General features: G+C 52.4%; 1 protein-coding gene across 25 annotated transcripts in view; it reads left to right on the top strand.

Annotated features, from left to right (window-relative positions):
- CTCFL (CCCTC-binding factor like) overlaps positions 1–4789 on the top strand; it is a 64548-nt gene extending 59759 nt beyond the window's left edge. For 24 of the 25 annotated variants that reach the window (XR_001874880.1, XR_001874878.1, XR_001874876.1 and 21 more), the window contains one exon: positions 314–4789. The gene's annotated coding sequence lies outside the window, so the exon portion shown is untranslated. The remainder of the gene's footprint in view (positions 1–313) is intronic. The other variant, XR_001874865.1, reaches the window with a different exon arrangement.
- Positions 4790–7032: the final 2243 nt, after the last annotated feature.

The following is a 7032-nucleotide window of genomic DNA, read 5'->3' as shown; positions in this document are numbered from 1 at the left end:
TTTTTTTTTTTCTTCACAAGAACCAGGCCAGTTTTGAGAGAAACTTTAACATGAAAAGTGCACATCAGCACTCTGAGAAATTTCCATGTTCGGCTTCGAATCTGTCAGGTTACATGGAGAAAAAAATATGTTGTAAATTTTCTTGTTCAGTCACTTTGTAGTTTGGTGGTTTTGCCTTGCCGTTTAGGCAGAAAATACTGAGAACAGGAGCTTTTCTCCCTGGTCATTCCTGCTCTGCCCTATTTTTACCCAGCTGATCCCAGCCCATTGCTCTGTGCCCTGGCAACTTACTGGCTTCCTCCTCTTTTCTCAGGATTATCTTCCCTCTTTTTGTTGACTAAAAGGACAAGTCTATTTCAGTTGAAGGAAGAGCCAAGATTATGATGTGGCACTGAACTTTGCTGAGGATTCACTGTTTGTCTCTGAAATCATCCTCGGACAGCAGTGAGACACCAGACCCATCTCCTGGTTGGACTTGGCTCTGTGCTGTGATTCCAGGACTGGCATGGGGTCCCTCTCAGCACGTTCCAGGGTGCAGAGGCACCTCTGAGCAGTGAGGAGGTGAGCCTGTGCTGAGGCAGCATCAGTCCAGCTCTTTGCTGCTTTGCCCACCTCGTGTGTGCAGGAAAAACCTTGTCTCAGCCTGGGCCAGACCCACCTGTGAGCGCGTGGATGGGGACGTGCCGCGCCGCAGGCTGGGATGTGCTGCTGGGAAATAACACTGGCTCTTGGCCAGCCTGGAGCAGGGAGGTGGCAGGGAGTGCCTTTGATGCCTCTGCTCCGGCTGAGCAGTGGCTCTGGGGGGGGTGGCCCCACGGACAGTCACAGCGAGACTCTCCAACAAGCTGTTCCCATTCCTGCTCATCGTGGAAGCAGCAGCCCACCTGTTCTCCGCTGTGCTGGAATATCAGCCGGCACGCTGGCTCTGTTGTTTCAGGCTGCAGTGGGTAATTTTTAATCCCTCTATTCAGAGTGTTTCTAGGAACAGGAGGAGAAACATACGGCATATGCTCACCTCGCCTCCCAGGAGGTGTGGGGGAGTGTGTCCCAGCAGCTGCTGGGGTAATCCTTGTCCTTCTGTCCCCAACCACATCTGAAAGGTGTGCCCAGCATGTCTGGGAATCACCCTGCAAGCAGGTGGGCTCCACTGGCTGGGCAGGTCTGAGGGGGGCAAAGTCCCTTCTTTCCTTCTGCAGCCAACAGGGGCATGGACAAGGGCATGTGCAGGGCACAGGAACTGGAGAAGTGACTCCATCCTCTCCTGGGTTTCCCTGAGGCAGACCAGCTCCACAGTGGTGCGGGGGGGACCTCAAAGGCACAGGTTATCCCTCCACAGTCACACTGGGGCTTTTAGGGTACGGGTGCCATGAGTGTTGGAAAGTTGCTTGGATTAAGGACTCACATTTGGCCAAAGAGGGTCTCTGGTGAGATCTGGGCTGGACGCAGCTGTGATCTTAAAGCACACAAGGTATCTGCAGGAGTAGAGAGGGGGGAGCAGGCTGAGTGCTCAGCTACTGGGACCTACCTCCTGGATCCTGCAGCTCCCCCTGTCTTCCCTTGTCACCAAATCTCCAGCACATGAGGCTTTGATGCCCTGTCGTTGCTCATTGTCCTGGCCCTCACCCTGACCCAACTGCAGCCGACGGGAATGGTGTCAGTGGGGCTGGTGGCATAACGAACATTTTGTCTTCTCCCTGCGCTTGTTCCCTCCTGTATCCCCTCCTGCCCACCCTGCTCTCTCTCTCTCTCACTGCATCGCCTGCTCTGGGCACCATCTGGTGAATTTTGGGCTGTCTCATCTCACCAACTGTCGTTTGTCCTGGCTGTGGTGTAAATGCGCTCACGTTTTGCTTCAAAGGACCCCTAAACCACTCTCTTTGTGGACCAGCCGGGCTGTCGGAGAGGAGCCAAGCCGTTGGCACTCAGCAAGCAACAAGCATTAATAAAAGCATTACAGTGAGGTTAGAGCCTCATTAAAGTAATGCTAACGAACCGGCTGCCTTCCAAAAGTATGAAATTTTTGCTAACACTTCCTCCTTCTAATTTTAAGTATATTTAAATCTTTCTAGGGAAGCAATATTCAGTCCTCCAGGCTACAGCATAAGCAAATCCCATTTCAGAGGAGCTGCTCTGGAAGTGCACTGGTGTCCCTGGGAGTGTTCTCCAGCCCCATCCTGCAGCCTCACTGCCATGAGCACACAGTGGGGCTGCCCAGACGTTTTCCCCCCTGTGCAGTGTCCTGGAGCTCACTCTACAGAAGCCCCAGTGCTCCAGAGTGCCTGCCAGCACCGGGGTATGTGGACTGAAGGCAGGGGCTGGACTCACTGCTGCCCCATGCTCCCAGCCTTGGCCACAGCCAGCAGGCTTGGGTTAGAGCAGCCAAAGGAACCGCTAATTGACCCAGGCTGGCACGGGTCTGGCCCTGAGGTGCACAGTGCCCTTCATCACAGCTCTTCTCCACTACTGTTGACTCGCAGAGACACTGGGATGAAAGGCTTGGCAGCTCGTATCTGCTGCTGGCACCCTTTGCCAGGTGTGTCTGGAGGGGGGAGATCCCACGGTTTGTGCCCCGTGGTCCACAAGCAGCGTCTGAGCTTTGCTGGGTGGAGATCGCTGGGCTCAGGGCTGGGACTGACGTGCCAAAGGGGCTTTGCTCTGGGACCCCCTCCAGCCTCCTCGAGCACCCTCAGGGCTGGCTCCAGGTGGTTCTCCTGGCTCCCCACGCTCCCCCCGGGCTGTGCAGCTCTGTGCCCGCTGCGGCAGACACCCAACTGCCCGCCGAGCCCGCGGCTCCATTGTAAAGCAAATTAATTCGCCGCCGCGCCGAGGAATAGCCGTGCTCTCGGGGAGGCTTGGCAGCAGCAGTGAGGAAAGCAGCTGCTCCAGGACTCACAGCCCCTTTTTATTTCATTCGCCTGGTTTTAGCAGCATGTGATGGGCACATGAGCAGCAGCTCTGCCGGACATCTCTCTGGCTGGGGGGCTGAAGCTGCTGTCTGCCCCACTCCTGTGTGAGCACACGGCTTCTCCCTGCTGGTCCTCCTCCTCTCAGCCCAGACAGGTTTTTATTCTCCTGCTCACTTTGAAGCAAACCCAGCAGTTTCATTGTCAAAGGACAGTGTTTGATGGATGAATCCCTCTCTCTTTTACCTTGCCTGATAGGGAGGGTACAGGGCAAACATGATGTTTTAAACAATAAATACCACTTTCTTGTGTGGAAACAACCAGTCCAAATGGTCTCTGCTATGTTTAGAAGCCCGTTTGAAGGGTCTGCCTGAGGGAGAGGGTGTCATCAGAATGAACTCAGTGTTACAGCACTGCCTTATGTGCGACTTGTTGCAGAGACTGAGAGCTCAATGAAGTTGCAGGTTTGTACTAAGGGTGTTCCCCCACTGCCTCCCGAATCTTGTGGGTTAGGGGGGGCTGCAGAGGCAATAGCTCAGCTCCTGGGTGTCCATGCCTGGGGCTGGCAGTGTCTGTGGGAGTTCATGTCTTGCTGCAAGATTTCCTCTTCATTTCAAGCATTACAACACAGATTTTCCTCTTGCAAAGGCCCCAGCTCTGCAGACAGGCACTGTCCTCACTGCAGGGAAATTAATAGGGTGTCTCAGAGCAAAGGTAAAACTAAACTACATAAGTAAATGTTTGCAGGATCAGGACCTTATTCAGGCATAAATCAGGTAGCTCCAGCCAACAATAGAATTACCTCAGTATAAAATCCCATGTAAGCCAGTAAGATCAGCTCCAAACCTGCTATGAATTTGCTTTTTGTTTCGATGCCAAAAATATATCACTTCTAACTGCTGCAATCAGGGCTGGTCTTTTCAATTTATTTTTTTTTAAGTGCTTTTGGGCACATTTATTTCCCGTCACCAGCAGATACGAGTGGAGCCTGACCCTCCTTCCCCTGGGCATGTCCCAGCCTGCTTTTGCCCACAATTAATTGTCGCTATCAGGGAATATTTTTTTTCTTTCCTTGCCTTTTTTTGTTACTGCATTTGGTAAACAAAGGGACAGCAGTGACGATCCAAAACCGTTCTTTTTATTTGCCTGGGAACAGAGTCAACTATTTGTGGGTCTTTTGTTGCTGATTTTTTTTCTCTTTTTAGCTGGTGACTGTTTAAACGGCTACTGGTACCTGTGGTGAGCATGTACTGGTGCTGTGGGATTTGTCACCTGATGGCACTGAAAATCACAGATGGGGCACTGATGAGGACAAGGAGCTGCACATGGAACGTACCAGGTCAAACCAAAGGTCCAGGGTGCAGTGGTCCCTTCTGTCCTTCCCAAAGAATATGAAAATAGCCTGCAGGGTTTTTCTGGTGGCTGCACTTGCCTCAGTTTCCCCAGTTCTCAGCTCTCTGTTTTGAGGTGGTGCCCCAAGACGAGAAGCCTGGTGATGTTTGCACCTGGTTGAGCCAGGATGAGACTGGTTCTTGGAAATGAGCTTGTCAAAACAGCTGGGAGAAGGAAGGCAGGGAGGGATGAGAGATAGAGAGAAGGAAGCTGTAGGCTCTTTTAGCTTGAGGGCAGACTTACACTGGCCTCTCCGTCCCTGGGGCCCATGCAGCAGCAGAGCAGTCAGTGAAGGCAGCTTCTGGAATGGTCTCTTCCTAGCAGATACCAGTGTCATCCCCACCTGCCCCTCCAACTACAACCTACAGGGTGCTCCGAAAACCCAGGCAGAGCTTCTCTGCCCCATTGCACCAGGACACAGCCGGCCCTGGGACAGCACTGTGAGGAACAGGAATGCATTTTCCAAGGGACATTTAGGGTCTTCAGTTATTTTTGAGAATGGCTCAGAGGGTCCTAATTCATGTGCTGTAGAAAAAGGCTGCCTGTGAACACCCTGTGTAGTGGGAGCTTTATAGGTGTTGCCTGAAAGTTACCACCAGGTGACTGTAGCTGCTGTTACAGCGTTGGGCTTTGCTGGTGGTATCCTGGGGATGTCTGAAATGGGAGTCCTTCCCTAACACCACCCAGGGGACGGCTGGCTGGCAAGGGAGATCAATCACCCTGAGCTGGCATCCTTCAGGAGCTATTATTTCAATAGACCACAGAAGTGAGGCAGTGCTGGGGGAAGCCAGGTGTGGCTCCCAGAAGCTCTGCTGGAGCCCTTGCCAGTCCCCCTTGCTGGGGACGGGAGGATCCTCGAGCCAGGCTCATCTCCCAGGGGGCTCCGCAGAGCACCACCCTCCTCTCTGCCCTCCAGGCTGTTTCAAGGAACATTTTGCAGCCATGAGGATTTCTGTTTGTGCCATCCAGCATGGGAACAGACAGGAGGACAGTTTGGTCCTGCTGCCCTTCTCATGTTTTTTGGTGCTTGGTTTTACTTGGCTCCAGAGCAATTCCCAAGGCCTCTGAGTGACCACTCAGTGTCACAGCATCCTCTTGGGTATTTTCCTCCCACGTATCCCCACACTTTGGGCAGTGATGTGTGCTGGGGACTCCCTGGTTGCCATCAGAGCTATTTTTGACCCCTGGACACTCAGGAACAGCACAGGGGGAGCTGCTCCCCTGCCTCTGCCAGCCATAACTCCGATGCTGCAAACCAAACCCCTGGGACATCCCTGGGAGCCATATGGTGTCTCTGAGGCTTTGATCAAGTTGAATGAAACCCAAAGCAGCCAGGCAGGTTGGACTGTGAGCCACAGTGAGCCCGGGGGGGGCTGTCCTGCCCTTCTTGGAGCGTGCAGGCTGCCAGCCTGGGCGTTAAGAAGCACTTTGGTGTCTCTTGCCAGTGCCCAGTGGAGCTGCTGCTGAGATTGAGGGGAGGGGTTGCATGTAAAGGAGGATGGTTTTGTGGTCAGGTGATACAAGTGGAGCGAACAGCATCTCAGGCTGATGTTTGAAAAAGCCATCATGCAGCAGGTGGGTGAGGGGAGCCTGAGAACACAGGGTGTCTGCTGTAAATCTGGGCCAAAAAAGCTGTGATTCAAACCTGTTCTCGGGGCCAAGACTGGTGCTGCCAAGTCACCATGGATTGCATGAGAGCCCTACTCCTTTTAGGTGAGGATAAACAGTCCTGGAACACACGGAGGAGAGGCACACGTGGGTCTAGCCTGCTGGGGTCCATCAAAAAAAGTCCCAGTTCCACACAGGCAAGAAAAACTACTCAAGAGAATTTCTCCTGGATTTTACCCGGCACTTTCCTGTGGTACTTTGTGATACTTTTGAGTTTGCTGTGGGAAAGCAGCCCAGGTTGGTTGAATCTCAAACCTTATATTAAGCATTTACTGTCTGGTCCCCAGGCAGAGCCATATTCCTGCTGCCAGCCAGACTCAGCCTTCAGCCCTGCCCTGGGGGACTGGGGGGGTTGTGAGCAGCGTCTCCCCCACTGGGATGCACAGTCAGGAGGAGGGACTTGTGCCCTCCCACCTGGAGCTGTGGGGGCTGAAGGGATTCACTGATTTCAGGGCCTGCCAGAAGGGACAAGGACCTTGTGCAAAAGGTGGATGTTTAATGTTACAAAGGCTTCTGGAGTCTTGCTCTATAATTCCAATTATATAAAAAAATCCAGATTTCAGAGTTTACTCTAAAAGAAGTGCAAGGGTAGAGGGATGATGGTTTCTGACTGATCATGGATTTATTTTTTAATTGTGTACCCACAAAGTGATGTCATGCAAAAAAAATCTAACCCATACAGAAACTCATTTCAAAATGAGTAACTGCAACATTTTTTCAGTCATTGTCTAAAAAGGCTATTGCAAGATTGCTGGGACTTCCCTTCTGCCCAGTATGATATTCTGGTATAATTGATGGGCCGTTTGGACTCTGATAGTTTCTCATGAAAACCCTCCTGACGCCTTGCAGAGCTACAAGAAGGTACATAAGCTTTACTCCCCCACTTTCTCCCTCTCAGAAGGAGAATGGGAACTGGAAAATTCCTCCAGTTTCTCAGCAGAGGGGCTGAGGCAATGTGGTTCTGTACAAAGCAGCTCTGGCCACGGGCTCTCTCAGCAGTTTTATCTGCTTGTTGGGCTGGAAATCATGACCTCAGCCACGGCCACAGGTGCTCTCTGGAACACTCTGC

The sequence above is a fragment of the Lepidothrix coronata genome, unplaced genomic scaffold (genome assembly GCF_001604755.1).
Source record: "Lepidothrix coronata isolate B3197 unplaced genomic scaffold, Lepidothrix_coronata-1.0 Scaffold49, whole genome shotgun sequence".
NCBI classification, from domain to species: Eukaryota; Metazoa; Chordata; class Aves; order Passeriformes; family Pipridae; genus Lepidothrix; species Lepidothrix coronata.
Note: the sequence above shows the minus strand (reverse complement) of the source record. Positions and strands in the feature narration are given on the sequence as shown.